This window comes from Giraffa tippelskirchi, chromosome Y (genome assembly GCF_054371585.1).
Source record: "Giraffa tippelskirchi isolate mGirTip1 chromosome Y, T2T-mGirTip1v1.2.pri, whole genome shotgun sequence".
In the NCBI taxonomy this organism is placed as follows: domain Eukaryota; kingdom Metazoa; phylum Chordata; class Mammalia; order Artiodactyla; family Giraffidae; genus Giraffa; species Giraffa tippelskirchi.
Genome location: NC_137290.1, coordinates 13,753,582 through 13,776,040, shown reverse-complemented (window position 1 = coordinate 13,776,040; position 22,459 = coordinate 13,753,582). Strand labels below are relative to the sequence as shown.

General features: G+C 43.6%; 1 pseudogene; it reads left to right on the top strand.

Annotated features, from left to right (window-relative positions):
• Positions 1 to 8,234: 8,234 nt before the first annotated feature.
• Positions 8,235 to 21,624, top strand: LOC145537714 (zinc finger imprinted 2-like; annotated as a pseudogene).
• The last annotated feature ends 835 nt before the right edge of the window (positions 21,625 to 22,459 follow it).

Genomic DNA, 22,459 nt, shown 5'->3' with positions numbered 1-22,459 from the left:
CGTAAATGTTCAAAGAAGTGCCCTAGACGATCACACTGTACAAAAGCATATGCTGCACAGCACTCTGCCCACTGGGTCTCAGCTGGGAGTGGTTGTCTCTCCCCTGAGGGTGCCTGGAAGCATTTGATCACAGTTTGAGGACAGGGGATTAGTGGGTAGAGACGGAAGACGCTGTTTCCGACAGTCTGGGATGCACAGGCCAGCCCCCCAGTCATCCAGGCCCAAGTGAACAACGCTCTGAGGAGTCCTGAACTAGACTGAGTGGGAGTGTTATAAACTTCACTTGAACATTCAGCTTTTCTATGGATTTGAGTATTTATTAGATCTTCAGTTCAGTTCAGTTGCTCAGTCACGCCCAACTCTTTGTGACCCCCAGGCACGTCAGGCCTCCCTGTCAATCACCAATTCCCAGAGTTTACTCAAACTCATGTCCATTGAGTCAGTGATGCAATCCAACCATCTCATCTTCTGTCATCCCCTTCTCCTCCTGCCTTTAATCTTTCCCAGCATCAGGGTCTTTTCAAATGAGTCAGCTCTTCACATCACGTGGCCAGAGAGTTGGAGTTTCAGCTTCAACATCAGTCCTTCCAATGAACATTCAGAACTGATTTCCTTTAGGATGGACTGGCTGGACTTCCTTGCAGTCCAAGGGACTCTCAAGAGTCTTCTCCAACACCACAGTTGAAAAGCATCAATTCTTTGGCACTCAGTTTTCTTTATAGTCCAACTTTCACATCCATACATGAATACTGGAAAAACCACAGCCTTGACTAGACGGACTTTTGTTGGCAAAGCAATGTCTCTGTTTTTAAATATGCTGTCTAGGTTGGCCATCACTTTTATTCCAAGGAGTAAGCGTCTTTTATTTCATGGCTGCAGTCACCATCTGCAGTGATTTTGGAGCCTCCAAAAATAAAATCTGATACTGTTTCCACTGTTTCCCCATCTGTTTGCCATGAAGTGATGGGACCGGATGCCATGATCTTTGTTTTCTGAATGTTGAGCTTTAAGACAACTTTTTCACTCTCCTCTTTCACTTTCATCAAGAGGCTCGTTAGCTCTTCTTCAAATTCTGCCATAAGGGTGGTGTCATCTGCATATCTGACGTTATTGAGATTTCTCCCAGAAATCTTGATTCCAGCTTGTACTTCATCCAGCCTGGCATTTCTCATGATGTATTCTTATTAGATCTTAGGGATACTAATTTTAAAGAGACAACATAATAAATTATGCAAAGCGTAAAATATACACATACAATAAGAGTTGTACACAGTACAATGGAATATTAGCCATTAAAAAGAATGAAATAATGCCATTTGCGGCAACATGCATGGACCTAGATATTGTCATACCGAGTGAAGTAAATCAGACAGAGCAGGAGAAATATCACATGGCATCCCTCATATGTGGAACCTAAAATGAAATGATATAAATGAAGTTACAACGCAGAAAGACTCTCAGACTTAGAGAACAAACTTATGGTTTGTTCTTACGGATAACCAACAAAGTCCTACTGTATAGCACAGGAAACTTTGCTTAATGCTACATGGCAGCCTGGATGGGAGGGGAATTTGGAGGAGAATGGAGAAATACATACATATGGCTGAGTCCCTTCACTGTTTACCTGAAACTATCGCAACATTGTTAACTGGCTAGACATCAATACAAAACAAAAAGTTTTTTTTTAAGTTGTATAAAGATATGTTGACTGAGTAAAATATTTGCATGGGAGCAAGAACCAAGGGGGTAATATCATGTTCAGGGGGATGATTTTCCTTTTTGTCTTAATAATATTTTCCTTCAGCAAATAAAAATCAAGATTAAAATGTGCATAAATTGCTTTTATATGATTACATATTGTGACATCTTAAATATGTATGAACATATAATCCCTTTATCTACTCTTGCTGCTCTGATTTTAACATAAGGAGTTAGAAAATCATTTAAGACAATGTAACCTCCTACTTATGATCTCTTAAGAGGTGCTGCTAATAAATCGAACATGAAGTTTCTAACTTTTTATTTTATATTAGAGTATAGCCAATTAACAATGCTGTGATAGTTTCAGGTGGACAGCAAAAGGACTCAGCCACGGATACACATGTATCCATTCTCCCCAAACTCCCCTCATATCTAGGCTGCCACTGAACACTGAGCAGATTTCCCTGTGCTCTACAGCAGGTCCTTGTTGGTTCTCCATTTTAAATACAGCCGTGTGTACATGTCTGTCCCACACTCCCTAACCATCCCTTCCCTGCATCCTTCCCCTCAGCAACCATAAGTTGAACATACAGCTTTTTAACACTGACTCTGTATCGTGCCCCTGGCAGGCACCTTGGACAAAATACCCACAGATAAGAAAATATTCGTGAGTTACTTTCAGCCTAGAAAATAAGAAAAAGTAAGAAAAACAAGATCCAGAAGAAGATATGAACTTCCAAGCAGTTGACGTGCACTTAAGGTATGTGTGTGACTTAGAGGTGGGAGTCTCCTGACCGCTGGATGTTTCGTGTGGATTCTGAGAAAAAATGTCTGCTTCTTTAATTAGATGGAAGTGTACCACAGAGAGCTTTGCATCAAGTCTGACATTTAGTGCATGACTCCCTGGGACATTCCAAGCTGGGTTGTTGACCTATTTTTCCTCTGGACCCCAAGCTGTGTTAACTCCTCGATGACTTCTAATCAGGAATCAGTGATCCCTGTTGGAAATGCCCTTGTTGCTTCCCCCTTATCTCCATTCCTCCCTCAACCACTGTTATTTCTTACTTTTTAGGTTGCCGTGGTTGTTCGTCACCAAGTTACGTCCACTTCTTTGCTACCCCACAGACTGCAGCACACCAGGCTTCCCTCTCCTTCACCATCTCCCAAAGTTTGCTCAAACCCATGTCCATTGAGTCGGTGATGCCATCCAAACATCTAATCCTCTGCCACCTCCTTCTTCTCTTGCCTTCAGTCTTTCCCAGCATCAGGGTCTTTCCCAAGGAGTCCACTCTTCGCATCAGGTGGCCAAAATATTGGAGCTTCATCTGCAATGTCAGTCCTTCCAATCAATATTCAGAGTTGATTTCCTTTACGATTGACTGCTTTGATCTCCTTGCAGTCTAAGGGACTCTCAAGAGTCTTCTAATAAAATTGTAGCCAACATATAAACTGTCTGTATAGATCTCAAACACCACTTTAATCATTTGACATGTGATGGGGTTCAGGATACCTCACCCCAAAATATGGCACCTGGCATATTGAAGGTGAAGCAGTTTGAGAAAACAACAGAAGGAAGAAGTTCACTCTCACTTCCCCTCCCCCTTCTTCCATGAAACAAGCCATAATCCCCTCATGGGAGAGGTACTCTCCCTATAGCAGGAGGAAAGGAGCATTCTTATCTTCAAAGGGTGAGGAACACTTCCAAGAAGAAGCCTAACACACAGGCCTTGCTAAGTTTCTGCCAGCTTATTACACTCACCTCTTATTCCTTAATCTATCATATTCTTCCACAACTGTTCACATCTCTTTCTGCCAGCTTATTACACTTACGTCTTATTCCTTAACCTATCATATTCTTCCACTACTGTCCACACCTCATCAAACCTCGTTTGAAATACTCAGGTCTGTTTCTTTAGGTCTTCATTTCATTAGGAAGGCCCCTGTGTCACTTAAAACATATTAAAATAAGTTGTAAGCTTTTCTCCTGTTAATCCGTCTTTGTTGATTCATTTTCAGACCCACCCAGTAACCCTCAGCACGTGGAAGAAAAGATTTTCTACCTCTACATATTTTAATCCTTACATTTAGTAACTTGCTGTCCTTTTATTCTAGAAGGACAAACTGAGGCTCAGAGAGCTTAAATGACCTCCAAATTGTAGGTTTTCAGATAAAATACATAGAAAGGCACTTCTGGGGAATCCCCCACACCAGGGGTTTGTGAGCTGTATGTGTATACCTAAAATGTCATCACCAAATCTCAGGTCATAAGTTTTCTCTTAAGTTCTCTTCCTGGAGTTTTCTAGTTTTGGTTTTACATTTGGGTGTGTGATCCATTTTGAGTTAATTTTTGTCACAGGTATAAGGTCAGTGTCAAGAATATTAACCGTTATGTCATCATCATCATCATAATCAACATCACAATGCATAAAATAATTATTGCACGTTTCACTATACTTTCCCTACATATCTCGAGGCCCTGATAAATGTTCTTTAGTTAAATACAAATAGCTCCTCAACACAGGAAAACATATTCTACCTTTCTCATGAAAAATTTCTCAACCCTAGTTTCGGAAAAACTGAAAAAGCATCCTATAACACTGAGAATGCAGGTTTGCTCACACAGGCTGGTGGGGGTCTGATATGCAAGTGTCTATGGAAGGCAGCTTAGAAATCTCTGTCAAAATGACACACACATGTGCACTGTGGCTCAACAATTCCACTCCAGGGGATGTATCTTCTCAGAAGGTTTACACACCAGCAGAACTGCTGAAGCTCATAGTAGTGCACAGAATACTGGTAGCAAAGGGCTGAAAACAACTCAACCACCCAATAGTCAGGAATGGGTTAAATAAATCAAGTCACAATAACAGTACAACAGAATTCAAACAGCTGTTCAAAAACAGTAGGCAAATTCTCTTTGTACTGATATAAAAAGCTCTCCGAGATAGGAAAAACTTAAGGCATAGAACAATGTGTACAGTCTGCCACCTTTTGTATCAAAAAGGTAGGAAATGAGACTATGAGTATTTTTGCAAACTAAAAATATATCTACTATATTTGTACAAACATATAATTACATATAAATGAATCTGTGTGTCATCATGATATGTGTGTTATATAGTTGGTCAGTCATGTCTGACTCTTTGAGACCCCATGGACTGGACAGTCCATGAAATTCTCCAGGTAAGAATACTGGAGTGGATAGCCGTTGCCGTCTCCAGGGGAGCTTCCCTACCGAGGGATCGAACACAGGCCTCCTGCATTGAGGGTGGATTTTTTTACCAGCTGAGCCACTAGGGAATCCCAAGAACACTGGAGTGGGTAGCCTATCCCTCCTGCAGTGGATCTTCCTGACCCAGGAATCGAACCAGCGTCTCCTGCATTGCAGGAGGATTCTTTACCAACTGAGCTTCCAGGGTAGCCTTATATTACTATCAAGAAAGAATTTATATTACTTAAATACACATTTTAAGCTACAGTGTATACCACATTGTGTCACATTATAGGTTGTGTTACATCGTCACATTTCTTTAGAAAATATATTTTATATTTTAAAATATTTATATCTATTACAGATAAATATGTACCGAATTTATAGTATAGATATTTATAATATGTATCAATGATACCCACATGTATGTGTGTATAATGCACATATGTATATACACATATATCTCTATTTACATATACATAAAGACACTGTGGAAGGACACTGAAAACATGTTCAAGCTTTCATAATTATTCAATAAAATTATTCATAAATTTTCAAATAATTACACCAGTCACCTGAGTGTTCCGTCGTTTTATAGCACAAAAATCTGGTCGGTGGCACACACAAAGTATAAGGCTTTTCACTACTTACTGTTTATTTAAAAAAAAATTAAACCACGTGCTAACTACTGCAAAAACTCGTAAAGCATCTAAAGGAAATAGTTCTCCGGCCTCTCCCAGCCCTCTCTAGGCCGCGTGGTCCTCGCGGGTCCTCCCAGCGGAGCCGGCCAGAAGCGGCCTGCGTTTTCTGCGCGGTGCTTTCTGCACCGGCCGTCCCACAGTACGTATGCGCAGACTGCTGGTAGCGCACGCCTCGCGGGTTTGCGCTGCAAGTCCGAGGTGGAGAGGTTCGGTCAGGCGAGGATGTCCGTCTGCTAGGTGAGCGCACGGCTACCGGGGCCCAGACGCGAGGGAGGGGCCCTTGGGGTGAGGGGTCGGCTCGCGAGCAGGGAGGCGTGGGCGTCCCTGAGAGGACACAGGGGCAGACGCTCCTCTTCGCGGGGAAGTCAATGGGAAGGGAGGCGCGATTAGCGGCCCTGAGGGGAAGGGGTGCGGGAGGCCGCGCGGGCGAAGTAGGCTCTGAGGAGGACGCGGCGGTCTCTCTGCTGCTTACGCCCCGGCTTCCTGCCAATGCTTCCCCGGCCTGAAGGCCTTCCGCCCGCCCTCCTCGTCCCGCATCGAGCACTTTCCTTCCCGCCCCAGGACCCCACAGACCCTCCCTTTTTAGGGCCTCTCCAGTCTCACCCCCAAGAACGCGTTCCTTGGACCCTGAGGACCCCCCCCATCTTCCTCTCGGATCCCTGCCCTCCCCTTCGAGGACCCCACGGGCCTTCCGCTTTAAACACACCTGTTGGCCTCCTCAAGGACTCCCGCCCTAGAAAAACCTCCTTCCCCCTCGAGGACCCCTCCCTTCCCTTCCCGTCCCCCTTCCCCCCCGTTTTGAGGATCTCCCCAGTTCTCCCCCTCAAAGACCCCCTGCCTTCCCCTCAGAACACCTTCCTCAGCCCTCTACTTCTAGGACCCCACTCTCCTCTCCCCCCACCAGAACCACCCTTCTTCGCCTTTGAAGACTCCCGTTCCTCTCCAGACCCCCTGTCCCCTCCCCCCAAACTCCCCCACATTCAAACCCCCCTTTTTTCTTAAGACCCCTCCTCTCCCTTCAAGACAGTGCCCTCAGCCTTGGCCCTGCCATCATCCCTCCCCTCTGTCCTGCTCCTGCCTCTCTCCGAGCTCCACCCCCTTTATGTCAGAGGCGCTCCTTCGTTCAGCTCCCCCTTTACCTCCTGTCCCACCTTCCTTTGTGTTTCCCCCCTGGCTCTGGCCCACCTCTCCTCTCCCAGCCCTTACCTTCCCTCAGCCTTCCTGCGGTCCCCTACTTCTGCCTAGGCCCTGGTCCTTCCTTCCAGCCCCTCTTGCCTCAGACCTCCTCCTCCACCTCTGTCACACCTCTCCTCTCTATATCCTTTTGCTCAGTCCTGGCCCCCTTCCTCTCCTTCGTTCTGCCTCTCCTTTCTGCTCCTCTGCCTCCGTCCCACTCCTTCTCTCTGGGCGCCTACTCTCTGCACACCTCTTCTAGCCCAGACTGGTTCTTCCACTTTACCTTGCCCCCCTCCTCATCCTCTGGTCCAGCTCTGCATTCTGCCTGGCCTTGCTTTACTCCTTTCCCCATACCTCAGCATTTCTCTTTTGGTGGCTCCCTTCAGTCCCTGCTTGCTCCTCCCACAGCCTCAGCTCACCTGGAATCTCTTGGCCTCCACTCCCTTCTCCCAACACTTATCCCCATTTCTCTGAACTTTCTTCCCTACTCTGAAATCAAAGAACCTACCACCACTCATGTTTTTTAGGGACTTTTTGGCTTTTTTTTTTTCCTCAAGTATTTAACAGTAGCTGCTTTTATGCCTCCTTTTCCCTCTCTGGGCAAGGAGAAGGGATTGTGACTCTCTGCTCTAGCTTGGGACCTGGCTAGCCTAGAGAAGCAGGCTGCCAGGATTTCACAGTGATTTCTGCTACTCCTTTCTCAGAATCTTATGCTGCAGCCTGTAGAGACAGAAATTCAGTGGGGGTATCATACATCCAAAAAAAGGAAGTAATAACAAATTTTAAATTGATGGTAGGCGGAAAAGTATTAAGGAAAAATTACAAGCTTCTCATATGTTATCCCAGACCAACTTCTAGCTAAAGAGTTAAAATGTTTAATTAAAGAAATAAGAAAATATATTTGAATATTTAAGTGATCTCTGCCTTTTTCTTACAGATTTGTATGATTTCTTTATATGTTTTACACAGGGATCCAGTCCTTTGTAGGATGAATGTATTTTAATGATCTTTCCTCATTTTGTATTAACTCATTTTTAAAAGGATCTTCTTAGGTGGTTCATCAATTCGTTCAGTTCATTATGGTTTGGGGTTCAAGTCTCTTCCCTTCAGTGCCATTTCTGAGATTTTTCTAGTCCGTGTCTGTGGATCTTCTAGACCTGACACTGTGAGGCAACATCCGGTCTGTAGATATGCAAATCTGTGTGAATATTCATTTAGGCATTTGTGTGAAATGAGCTAACTTCCTTTGATTCACATAACCTCTACTGTCCAGTTAAACTGTGCAAGCCATTTGTGAGTCTCTTTGTATAATTTCTGTAGATCCTAAGGTTTCTGACTGTCTTCTTCATCTGATAAAACTCAGCTCACCATCTTCCACAACCGTGTGCTTTGAAGCAGCCTGCCTTTTAGAGTATCTCCATCCTTTGAAGGGTCAAGCTGTAAAAATGCTCCACATGAAAGAGGTTTTGGATATCTCGAGGAATACCCAGCTCGTTCATCTACATGATCAAGAAAAAAATCCAGAAACCACCCCCATAAGAAACCCAGAGGCTCCAAGAGTTTCTCATCAAAACTTTAGGTATTTTCAGTCCCTGTCGGTGACAGGACCTCACCAAGCTGTGAGCCAAATCCAGGAGCTCTGCTGGCGATGGCTGCAGCCAAAGAGCTGCACCATGGAGCAGATGATGGAGCAGCTGGTGCTGGAGCAGTTTCTGAACACCTTGCTAGGGGAGGTTCAGACATGGGTGAAGTCAAAGCAGCCCAAGAGCAGCAAGGAAGCAGGTGACCTGGTGGCAGACTTGATCCAAGCATGTGAGGAGGAAGGTGAGAGGAGGGACTTTTTGAATATTTGCTGTATGCCTGGCATGTAAGAGGGAGCTAAATAAAAACTTGTTAAATGAATGAATGAATGAATTTCATAATCTCCAGTCTAATCTGCCTAATCCTATGTGAAATGAAAGAAACTTGAGATTTGGCTTTTGCTTTTAATGCTATTTTCTGAGAGTATGCCTTTCCTCTGCTTTGTTCCCTACCCTTCCACATTTCATTTTGAGCCTAAACCTTAGTGTCAACACAAAACAATACACAGTCAAAGAAAAAAAAAAAAGGCATGCAGTGTGGGAGATAGGAGGCCTGAAATTTAAATTCTGTCAAAATTTGACTGGTCTCTTAGAAACTCAAAGATACTAGATTGGAACTAAGGGCATTTCACTGATGATAGAAGAAAGCCATTCACTCCTAATAGCCCTTTGAATGAAATTGATACTAAAAACAAAGCACTGTTTGTATATATATATGTATATATAAATAGACAAGGAGAGAAAGGCAAGGGAACAAGATGGGGATGTGGAACAGTGGGATGGATTGATTACATTGAAAAATATAAACAAGTAAATTTGAAATAAACATGAGGGTCATGTATGGCTGAATGGTGATGTACCCTATATGCGAGACAGAATAAGAGACACAGATGCATGGAACAATTTTATGGACTCTGAGGGAGAAGGTGAGGGTGGGACGTTCTGGGAGAATAGCATTGAAACATGTATATTATCATATGTGAAACAGAACACCATTCCATGTTCGATGCATGTGACAAGGGCTCAGGGCCGGGGCAATGGGATGATCCAGAAGGATGGGATGGGGAGGGAGGTGGGTGGGGGGTCCAGGAAGGGGAACACATGTAAACCCATGGCTGATTCATGTCAATGTATGGCAAAAAATATTACAATATTGTAAAGTAATTAGCCCCCAACTAAAATAAATAAATTAAAAAAAAAATAAATAAAGATTATGATCAGTCCAGTCTTGTGCATCTGCATTCATTAAAACAATTTTGAAGATGCTAATAGTAAACATGTTGGACACCTAAAATGTACTACATTCTAAATATTTTATAATAGTACTTTTCTTCTCTTAGTACTTCTTGAAATAGGTATTACCCTCCTTCCACAAACGAGAAGACAGAGGCACAGGGAGGTTGAATAACTTACCTGTGAACATGTTAGTCATTCAGTCGTGTCTGACTTTTTGACCCCGTGGACTGTAGCCTGCCAGGCTCCTTGCCAATGGAATTCTCCATGCAAAAAGACTGGAGTGGGTTGTCATTTCTTTCTCCAAGGGATTCCGTCTGAGCCACCAGGGAAGCCCAACTTGCCTTTGGTCCACAATTATTAAAAGTAATTGGCAGTCAGGATTCAGACCTCAGTGGCTGGCTCCAGAGTCTGTCATCTGATTAATCATGGCTGTTAATACCGCCTCCAGTGGACATCGGGCATATTGTCCCACAGAATTTTTAAACTTGGTCAAAGACACAGCCTTTGATGGAGCTGAAATTCAAGAGAAGGGAAAGAGCTTGCTAGGGTATGAGAAAGAAACTATAGAATAGTGAAAGGTACTCTTGAAAATAGACCACAAACAAGGAAGGACTTCAGGTTTCCTAAGGGAAGGTGGTGGTTGTCTTCTAGATCCCTGAGTGAAAAAGATGTAGTAATAAGAGTTTTGTTTTGTTTTTTTTTTTTTACTACCTGCTTTGTGCTTCACATATGTAATGTTTAACCCTTACAGGCACCCATAGATTTAGAGATATTATTTTAATTTTCATGTTACAATTGAGAAACTGAAGTTCTCTGGTGACTAAATGGATGGTGAAGCTATGACCATTGATAGAAATAAGGAGGGAACTTTTGCTTTATTTGGAAGGCACTGAAAATCAATTGAAGCATTTAGAGGTGAGAGATAACCAAACCTCTTTTCTGGAATTGCCACACTGAGCTGAGATTTTTTTGGTCTTTCTCTTGTGATAGGAAGTGCTGCTTCTGCCCATGGCAGGTGAGGGGTTGGTGGGCTACTCTGTGTCTGTGGGTGCTGCCGGACTGGACTCAACTCTGTGGTCATTCGTTCTCCCTTCTAGGTTTCTCTGCTCAGAACTCTGTCCTTGCAGAAAAGAGAAACACAAAAGAACACCAAAAGAAGGACACAAAGATGTCTGACTGTAAGCCATTTGTTATATCTCAGGTGAGTCAGGTTTTCTTCTGACTTAGTTCTCCAGTGTGAGGAGCTCCACTTTATGATTTCTAGACCTCTTCCACTTAATTAAACTTCCTCATTTTCTTAAAGTTTGTATATAAACTTTACCTAACTGAGCCTTTCCCTGGCTTCTGTATCAGACTCTTTGTATTTGCTTTCCCGATTTCTCTCACACTTATTGCCACCACCACATACCACATTTTTAATATTTTCTCTCTTTTCCTATCTCTTGAATTAATTTTTCATTGTTTATCATTCCATTTTCTCTCCACTTTTGACTTAGTCAAAGCAACTCTCGTGTGATTTGTACTATTATTATGCCCCTTTTTATATATGAAATAACTGTTGTGAATTTTTAAAAACTTGCTCCTTAGTTTTCTTGTTAAGTCATGTATTGAAACCTAGAAGAAGCTAATGTGCTGCACTTCCTTTAGAAAACAATTCATTGGTGGGGGGAAGGCATTTGACAGTTAGGAAAACAAAGTATTTAAAAATGCTCCTTGAGGAAGAGATAAGGGGAAAAGGGTTGAGAAACGTTGTTCTAGATGATCTGTTTCTGAGAATAGCCCTCTGTCCCTACAGTGTCCGTGTCTAGGATCCCAAGTGAAGATGCCCACAGAGACTACTGAGGTAATATAAGAGAATTTGTATGTGAGTGGATTGTGACAAACTGGGGGGCATCTGCCCCATCTAAGGGGCAGCTATGATTCAGCTTCAGCTGATGGCACTATGTGAGAATGTGGACCCAGATCTCTAGATCTTCTGATTTTTTTAAAGAGAAGTAAAAACATCCAACTAATAATATGGATTATACCAATATATTGGTGTTGGCAACTAACAAATTTTGAAGAAAGAACAAAAAACACATGTGAGCAAAATAAACCCCTCTATAGAAGCTTGGCAGTCACTACATGCTCTCTAGTTTGTTGATCTGCATAATGTTTCCCTGAAAACACAAAAGATGTATATTAGTAAAATGGGTATCATGGTCTTCAGTAGTCTTCCAAAACCTGCTTTTTACATTCACCCTTCTGTTACCAAGAATGTTACATGTTCAGTTCAGTTCAGTCGCTCAGTCGTGTCTGACTCTTTGAGACCCCATGAACTGCAGCATGCCAGGCCTCCCTGTCCAGCACCAACTCCCAGAGTCTACCCAAACCCATGTCCATCGAGTTGGTGATGCCATCCAACCATCTCATCCTCTGTCATCCCCTTCTCCTCCCGCCCGCAATCCTACCCAGCATTAGGGTCTTTTCCAATGAGTCAACTCTTCACATGAGGTGGCCAAAGGATTGGAGTTTCAGCTTCAACATCAGCCCTTCCAATGAACACCCAGTATTGATCTCTGTTAGGATGGATTGATTGGATCTCCTTGCAGTCCGAGGGACTCTCAAGAGTCTTCTCCAACACCACAGTTCAAAAGCATCAATTCTGTGGTGCTCAGCTTTCTTCACAGTCCAACTCTCATATTCATACATGACCACTGGAAAAACCATAGCCTTGTGTAATTGTAATTAATTAGTTTGTATTACTGGATTATTCTGTGGTGTGATTATATGTGTGTTAGTCGCCCAGTGATCATGGCATCTGGTCCCATCACTTCATGGCAAATAGATGGGGAAACAGTGGCTGAGTTTATATTTTGGGCTCCCAAATCACTGCAGATGGTGATTGCAGCCATGAAATTAAGAGACAACTTACTTCTTGGAAGGAAGGTTATGACAAACCTAGACAGCGTATTGAAAAGCAGAGATGTTACTTGGTGAACAAAGGTCCATCTAGTCAAGGCTATGGTTTTGCCAGTAGTCATGTATGGATGTGAGAGTTGACTGTAAAGAAAGCCAAGTGCCGAAGAATTGATGCTTTTTAACTGTGGTGTTGGAGAAGTCTCTTGAGAGCCCCTTGGACTGCAGGGAGATCCAACCAGTCCATCCTAAAGAAGATCAGTCCTGGGTGTTCATTGGTAGGACTGATGTTGAAGCTGAAACTCCAATCCTTTGGCCACCTGATGCAAAGAGCTGACTCACTGGAAAAGACTCTATTGCTGGGAAAGATTGAGGGCAGGAGGAGAAGGAGACAACAGAGGATGAGATGGTTGGATGTCATCACTGACTCCATGGACATGACTTTGGGTTAACTCTGGGAGCTGGTGATGGACAGGGAGGCCTGGCATTCTGCAGTTCATGGGATTGTAAAGAGTCTGACATGACTGAGTGACTGATCTGAACTGAACTGAACTGAGTCGCTCAGTTGTGTCTGACTCTTTGCAACCGCAGGGATGTAGCCTGCCAGTCTCCTATGTCCATGGAATTCTCTAGGCGAGAATACTGGAGTGGGTTGCCATTCCTTTTTCCATGAGATCTTCTTGACTCAGGGATTGAACCCGGGTCTCCTCCATTGCAGGCAGATTCTTTACCATCTGAGCCACCAGGGAGCCCCAATATCATAATACACTTATCTCTTCTACCATAAATGAATGTTTGGGTCTTTCCTAGATTTTGGAAGTTATAAGACAGTACACACAAGCAGATATACCTAGGAATAGGCATATTTCTGGACCCAAAGTGGTTTACCAATTTACATTTCCCTGGTGGCTCAGACAGCGAAGCATCTACCTGAAAAGTGGGAGTCCTGGTTTCAATTCATGGATTGAGAAGATACCCTGCAGAAGAAAATGGCAACCCACTCCAGTACTCTTGTCTGGCAAATTCCATGGATGGGGGAGCCTGGTAGGCTACAGTCCACAGGATCACAAAGAGTCACATACAACTGAGCAACTTCACTTTTAGCATCTTTTAAGAGGTCTCAAAAGTCCACATTCTAAGATTTTCCTTGGTGCCGCAGTCAGTAAAGGATCTGCCTGCAATTCAGGAGATGGAGGTTCAATCCTTGGTCAGAAAGATCCCCTGGAAAAGAAATAGGAACCCGCTGTCTAGTATTCTTGCCTTGGAAATCCCATGGACAAAAGAGCTTGGCTACAGTGTATGGGAATCAAAATTTTGAGTCAGGCACGACTGAGCAACTACACCACCACCACCAAAAGTCCCCCTTCTTGACAGTATTTGGTATGGTCAAACGTCTTAATTTTTGTCAGTTGAATGTGTATAAAGTCATACTTGTCATTTTGAAATGCATTTACTTATTGTACTAAGATTGGCCATCTCTGCATATTTATGAGCTGTTGGTGTTTTGTGGATGAGTCACTGAGGCTTAACCTAGCCACACTCACAGAGCTTATAAGAGAGAACCAGAACATAAACCCAACTGTCTCTTTTTCCTGGGATTGGGGTATCAGTTCAGTTGAGTCTCTCAGTCGTGTCCCACTCTTTGCAACCCCATGAATTGCAGCACACTAGGCCTCTCTGTCCATCACCAACTCCCGGAGTCTACCCAAACCCATGTCCATCGAGTCGGTGATGCCATCCAACCATCTTATCCTCTGTCATCCCTTTCTCCTCCCGCCCCCAATCCTACCCAGCATTAGGGTCTTTTCCAATGAGTCAGCTCTTTGCATGAGGTGGCCAAAGTATTGGAGTTTCAGCTTCAACATCAGCCCTTCCAATGAACACCCAGGATTGATCTCTTTTAGGATGGATTGATTGGATCTCCTGGCAGTCCAAGGGACTCTCAAGAGTCTTCTCCAACACCACAGTTCAAAAGCATCAATTCTTAGGTGCTCAGCTTTCTTCACCATCCAACTCTCACATTCATGCATGACCATTGGAAAAACCATAGCCTTGACTAGACAGACTTTTGTTGCAAAGTAATGTCTCTGCTTTTAAATATGCTATCTAGGTTGGCCATAACCTTCCTTCCAAGGAGTAAGCGTCTTTTAATTTCATGGCTGCAATCAGCATCAACAGTGATTCTGGAACCTGAAAAAATAAAGTCTGACACTGTTTCCACTGTTTCCACATCTATTTCCCATGAAGTGATGGCACCAGATTCCATGATCTTAGTTTTCTGAACGTTGAGCTTTAAGCCAACTTTTTCACTCTCCTCTTTCACCTTCATCAAGAGGCTGTTTAGTTCTTCTTCACTTTCTGCCATAAGGGTGGTGTCATCCACATATCTGAGGTGATTGATATTTCTCCCGGCAATCTTGATTCCAGCTTGTGTTTCTTCCAGCCCAGCGTTTCTCATGATGTACTCTGCATATTAGTCAAATAAGCAGGGTGACAATATACAGCCTTGATGTACTCCTTTTCCTATTTGGAACCAGTCTGTTGTTCCATATCCAGTTCTAACAGTTGCTTCCTGACCTGCATACAGGTTTCTCAAGAGAAAAGTCAGATGGTCTGGTATTGCCATCTCTTTCAGAATTTTCCACAGTTTATTGTGATCCACACAGTCAAAAGCTTTTAAAGCAGAAATAGATGTTTTTCTGGAACTCTCTTGCTTTTTCAATGATCCAGCGGACGTTGGCAATTTGATCTCTGGTTCCTCTGCCTTTTCTAAAACCAGCTTGAACATCTGGAAGTTCACGGTTCACGTGTTGCTGAAGCCTGGCTTGGAGAATTTTGAGCATTACTTTACTAGCATGTGAGATGAGTGAAATTGTGCGGTAGTTTGAGCATTCTTTGCCATTGCCTTTCTTTGGGATTGGAATGAAAACTGACCATTTCCAATCCTGTGGCCACTGCTGAATTTTCCAAATTTGCTGGCATATCGAGTGCAGCACTTTCACAGCATCACCTTTGAGGATTTGAAATAGCTCAACTGGAATTCCATCACCTCCACTAGCTTTGTTCATAGTGATGCTTTCTAAGGCCCACTTGACTTCACATTCCAGGATGTCTGGCTCTAGGTGAGTGATCACACCATCGTGATTATCTGGGTCGTGAAGATCTTTTTTGTACAGTTCTTCTGTGTATTCTTGCCACCTCTTCTCAATATCTTCTGCTTCTGTTAGGTCCATACCATTTCTGTCCTTTATCGAGCCTATCATTGCATGAAATGTTCCTTTGATATCTCTAATTTTCTTGAAGAGATCTCTAGTCTCTCCAAATCTGTTGTTTTCCTCTATTTCTTTGCACTGATCTCTGAGGAAGGCTTTTTCATCTCTCCTTGCTATTCTTTGGAACTCTGCATTCAGATGGGAATATCTTTCCTTTTCTCCTTTGCTTTTCACTTCTCTTCTCTTCCCAGCTATCTATAAGGCCTCTTCAGACAGCCATTTTGCTTTTTTCATTTCTTTTCCATGAGGATTTTCTTGATCCCTGTTTCCTGTACAGTGTCATCAACCTCTGTCCATAGTTCATCAGGCACTCTGTCTATCAGGTCTAGTCCCTTAAATCTAGTCACTTCCACTTCATACTCATAAGGGATTTGATCTATGTCATACGTGAATGGTCTAGTGGTTTTCCCTACTTTCTTCAATTCAAGTCTGAATTTGGCAATAAGCAGTTCATGATCCAAGCACAGTCTGCTTCCGGTCTTGTTTTTGCTGACTGTATAGAGCTTCTCCATCTTTGGCTGCAAAGAATATAATCAATCTGATTTCGGTGTTGACCATCTGGTGATGTCCACGTGTAGAGTCTTCTCTTGTGTTGTTGGAATAAGGTGTTTGCTATCACCAGTGCGTTCTCATGGCAAAACTCTATTAGCCTTTGCCCTGCTTCATTCTGTACTCCAGCTGCGACGGCTCAGCGCAGAAGCGTGGCCGAGTGGAGCTAGGCCAGGCCGGGGGCCAGGAGCCGGGGGCGGCGGCCGACAGGGGCTAGGCCGGGCTGGGGGCTGGTGGCTGGTGGCAGCAGCAAGAGGAATTACCCAAGGCTCAAGGTAAGAGAAACCCAAGTAAGATGGTAAGTGTTGCGAGAGGGCATCAGAGGGCAGACACACTGAATCTAAAATTACAGAAAACTAGCTAATCTGATCACACGGACCACCGCCTTGTCTATCTCAATGAAACTAAGCCATGCCGTGTGGGGCCACTCAAGACGGATGGGTCATGGTGGAGAGGTCTGACAGAATGTGGTCCACTGGAGAAGGGCATGGCAAACCACTTCAGTATTCTTGCCTTGAGAACCCCATGAACAGTATGAAAAGGCAAAACGATAGGACACTGAAAGATGAGCTCCCCAGGTCATGCTAATGGAGATCAGTGGAGAAATAACTCCAGAAAGAATAATGGGATGGAGCCAAAGCAAAAACGATACCCAGCTGTGGATGTGACTGATGATAGATGCAAAGTCCAATGCTGTAAAGAGCAATATTCCGTAGGAACCTGGAATGTTAGGTCCATGAATCAAGGCAAATTGGAAGTGGTCAAACAGGAGATGGCAAGAGTGAACGTCGACATTCGAGGAATCAGTGAACTAAGATGGACTGGAATGGGTGAATTTAACTCAGATGACCATTATACTACTGTGGGCAAGAATCCCTTAGAAGAAATGGAGTAGCAATCATGGTCAAAAAAAGAGTCCAAAATGCAGTACTTGGATGCAATCTCAAAAACTATAGAATGATCTCTGTTCGTTTCCAAGGCAAACCATTCAATATCACGGTAATCCAAATCTATGCCCCGACCAGTAACGCCGAAGAAGCTGAAGTTGAAAGGTTTTATGAAGACCTACAAGACCTTCTAGAACTAACACCACCAAAAGATGTCCTTTTCATTATAGGGGACTGGAATGCAAAAGTAGGAAGTCAAGAAACACCTGGCGTAACAGGCAACTTTGGCCTTGGATTGGGGTATACTGCTCAGCTTTTATTTGCATTTTTCTCTCTTTATTAAGGAACTTTAAAAGGAGGAGAACTCCAACACCCTCTCTAGAAATTAGCAGCAGGAGCTGTCTTACAAATATTCCCACTTCTCTCAGACTTCAAGACAAAAGAAAGATAGACTTATTGTTTCTCTTTCTTTTTTATGTTTTAAATTATGAAAATATGATAACACATTTACAGGAGGCTTGGAGAGTTCAGAACAAAGGTATATATATTTCCACTATGTGGTGGTTGGTGGTTTAGTCCCTAAGTCATGTCCAGTTCTTGTGACTGCATGGACTGTAGCCTACCAGGCTCCTATGTCCATGGGATTCTAAGGCAAGAATAGTGGAGTAGGTTGCCATTTTCTTCTCCAGGGGCTTCCCGACCCAGGAATCAAACCCAAGTCTCCTGCATTACAGGGAGATTCTTTACCAGCTGAGCTATGAGGGAGCTATGAGGGAAGTTCTACTATAAATTACAATTATTTGTAAGTAGATAAACTAAGGTTTTTAGTTGGACTTTCAACATCAAACTCAAAATTAATAGAATGAATAAAAGTAGAAGGATATAGTAGATCTGAAAAGCAGTATGAACCAGTTCAGCATACTTCAGATTTATATAGTTTTCACACAAGAGAATCCAAATTCTGTTCAAGTTCTCATAGACTATAAACTAGGAGACACTGGAACATATGCAGGGACATACTGCTACTGCTAAGTCGCCTTAGTCATGTCTGACTCTGTGCGACCCCATAGATAGCAGCCCACCAGGCTCCACCATCCTTGGGATTCTTCAGGCAAGAACACTTGAGTGGGTTGCCATTTCCTTCTCCAATGCATGAAAGTGAAAGTGAAGTCACTCAGTCGTGTCTGACTCTTAGTGACCCCATGGACTGCAGCCTACCAGGGACATAAAGTGCAAACATTTCATGGCCTGAAGGTATTGAAATCATATACAGTCTGTTCTCTTATTACTGTGGAATTATGTTAGAAGTTACTACTAAAAAATATTGGAATATAACCCACATATTTTCAAGTGCAATGTGACATTTCCCAGAGAGATCTTTGACTTAGCCATTGAAAGCCTCTATAATGTTAGAAGACTGAAAAAAACAAGAGGGTGATTGCAGAGAAGAAAACATTTTACTGAGAAAGACTTAAAGGAAGGAAACCCTTGTAGGTACCTGAAACCTTTGGATTAGAGTCTTTCTGCTTGTCTGAATGTGTGCTTCATGGTCAGTCCCCTCTTATCAGGCATGTTTCCCCCTCCTTGGGATAATTCTGGATTTCAATTATTTAGGAGTATATCTGATATTTCAGGAGTTGATGACTTTCGAGGATGTGGCTGTGGACTTCAGCCCAAAGGAATTACCCTACCTCAGTGCTTCTCAGAGGAAGCTCTACCGGGAGGTGATGCTGGAAAATTACAGGGACCTGGTCTCCCTCGGTAAGCTGTGATGACCAAAATTGTTTCCAGACATTGGCATATGTCCCTAGTGGCAGAATCTTTGGAAACAGGCTTTATTTTTCTTGTGTGTAAATTTGCACTTGCCTGTTATCTCAGAGCCTTTAGAAACCAGTCTGGGAGTTCCTGAGGGTACAGGACAGAACCCCCAAGTTATAAGTCTCCTTCTTCAACAGGGTACCAGTTCCCTAAACCTGACATTATCTCACAGCTGGAAGAGGAGGAGTCACATGCTAGGGAGGAAGACGGGAGTGCAGTGACATGTCAAGGTGAGCAGTGAGACCGGGATCTTGGGGAGACAACCCTGCTCAGTGAGCAGGGGCTGGGAGCTGGTCCTCAGAGCCCACTCAGCTTAGGGAGAAGGCCGGTAGGTGCTTTCACCTTAGGGGCTCGTGTGGCCACGCCACATCATGCTCACTCAGTACTTCTTTTATCTCCTCTCTGAAGCTCATCTCTTCCTCTCCTGCTTAGCTCCAGGGAGGCCAGTTTCCCTATCCTCTAATGTTCAAGCCCCTGCATTCATTTGTGCCTTTCCCCTGACAGCTAGAAATCAGAGGTCTTTCCTCTGTCACTGAGACAAGCGAAAACCTTGGTGTGATACCACTGCTCTTTCTAGCCCTCAGGGAGTTGACTTTATAAAGCACACATCAGGTTCTTACCACTCTCAAAAGAAAATCCAGACTTCTGGCAAAACATTTAAATCCGTCCCAGTCTGGCCCAAAAGTCACATCCAGCTTCATCTCTCATAGATATTCCTAGTAGAACCCTGTATTGCTGCTCCCCAGGACTGTGTACTTTCATAGTCAGTGTCTGCTCAGAATAAGCTTGGTGCCCACTCACTGCTTTCTGAGCCCTAATGCCTTCCCCTTCCTGATCTTTTTATGTGCCCAAATGAAATTAATGCCCCAAACTGTCCTTTTGTACATTTATAGCCTAATTAGAGTCTTTATACAGACTTACGAGCATCCAGTTGGATAATGCTTTGCTCAAAATCATTGTTTAATAAATGTTAAATTGAATGGGTAAAACAAGAGATTGGGAGCCAAGAAAAGAGTTGGAATTCTCTTCACTTTATTCTGAGTGAGAACTTGTTGACCAGTGTACTCCAGTATTTCCCCAATAGTCCTACAGAATTATGATAATAGGGGTTCTTAAAAAAAAAAAAATGTTCACTAACAAGATCAGTTAGAGAAATGCTACCTCTTATATTTCCCCTCTTTGAGATCTGAGATGCTGGTTAAAGGATCTGAAGAGTCCTACAAGAGTGAAAGCTGTCTTGCATCGCATGGTATCTCCCAGATTGACCTGACAATAGAATCCCTTTATGGCCACAGTTATATTAGTTCCTCCAAACAGCAGTGATATACCAAGCATGGTCTGGAAGTTGTAGCCAAGCCCCAGTCCTCCCTCTTTCTCTGGTTTCCTTCTCATTCTCCTGTCGGTGCCTCTGGCATCTTTGTCAATGTTCAGTTCTCCTAGATGGTCTTTTCTGCCTCACCCTCACCTATCCTTGCTCACTGTCTTCTGCATCCTTCTCCCACTCTCTCCTTAGGTTCCCGGAAAACTCTCAAACCTCTGTACTAGCGTGTCTGTAATGTTTGGTCTCTTTCTTCTGTTTCTACTATAATGATGTTTTTCTCTGAGTGAAAAATAGTAGAGGATCTTTTACATTTCTTTTAGGTTGGGAGGACCAATCTGAAACCAAAGATCTAACTTTCAGAGCAAAGCCTGCCTGTAGAGAAATCATTCTCGGGGGCATGAATAGAGGATTTGGAGGCAGGTGACTCCTCGTGTGCCCACACGAGAGAGCCTTGTGCTGATGATCCGCTGGAGTCGCACCAGGTCAAGCCGGCAGAAGTTTTGAGTCCCACAGAAATGAGTGACCCCAAGACCCTTGCTCAGGAAGGAAGCCACGAGGGTGATCAACTAGAGAAAAGCTCAGAACTTAAGAAACCATCGGAGGGTCTGCTAGGAAAGGGTCCCCAGGAACACGCTACTCTTGGAGTCTGCACCAGGTCCCGGCTGGCCCATAACTTGTTTTTCCTCCAAGAGAACAAACACTACAGATGTGAATTTTGTGAGAGAGACTCCAGTACCCGACGAGGCCGGGAATATCACCAGCAAATCCACACGGGGAAGAAGCCCTTTGTATGTAAACGGTGTGGGGAGGCCTTCTACCTCATGCCGCACCTCAGCAGGCATCAGAAGTCTCACTGGGATGGGAAGTCCTTGACCCAGCATGCAGATGTCTACGGCCGCATGAGCATTCAGAGGCAGGACTGCCATGAGTGTCTCGAGTGCGGCAAAGCTTTCATCCAGGCTGTGCATCGTCTCCAGCATCTCAAAGCCCACGAAGCAGCAAGAGCCCTGCCACATGAGTTACCCCGAGACAAGATGTATTTGATTCGATATAAGCGGCAGCACGACTATGTTGGAAAAAGAGCCCGTCAGTGTTGCAACTGTGGCAGAAGGTTCCGTCAAAGTTCACACCTCATCCAGCACTACAGGATTCACGCTCAGGAGAGGCCTTACCAGTGCCAGCTGTGTGGGAAGTGTTTCAGCCGACCCTCCTTCCTCACTCAACATTACCAACTCCATTCTCAAGAGAAGCCCCTGGAGTGCCATTACTGTTGAAACACGTTCAGTCAGAACATTCTCAACCTCTTAGGCTTTCCCCTGGAGAGAGACCCTTGGAGTGCTCTGAATGTAAGAAGGTCTTGCACCAGCCCTCCCAACTTGTTAACAACTTGAAAACGTGTCATGGTGTAGTCAGAAAACAGCAAACGGTTGCAAGGGGATAGAAAAGTCTTTTTGCAGACTGACAGTCAGCACGTGTGTCAGTCACTGAAGCAGAAAACCTTACATAGTATTTTTGTCGCATGAGGAAGAAGCCAACAGATTTTGTCTTTCTCTGGTGGTGTCCATAGAATAGAGAACCTCGATTTTGACATCCCAACAAAAAATGTGTGACTGGCCGGTGTGCTCAGACAGGAACTCAGTTGCTTGAATTTTTACAGAAGTGTTCACATACAATATCTTTACCACATGGGATGTATCAGCAAAGGGCATTATAAAAAACTTTGTGAGGTGTACCTATGGTGATAATCCACAAAGCTGAAGTAATTGGTAATGTACTTACATAGTAGTTCATAATCTTGAAAACATTGCCATGTGTATTATTTGATCTTTTAAGGAATGCTGCACTGCACCTAGTTTGCGACTATTTATTTCATATTTACAGATAGAGCAAACTTGAAACTCCAGGTTGTCATTTGATTTGACCTGGGTTGTAAGTGATGGGGCAAAAACTGAACCCCAGCTTGGTTTGGTTTGATTGGTTGGTTTTTGAGAGTCCATGAGATACTTATTTTAAATCTTGATGCTCAACCCAGGTTTGTTTTATTCCTGCCCCATTCTCTCTGAAGAAAAGTAACATCTGTACTGACTGAAGCTACCTTTCTTTTTAGTA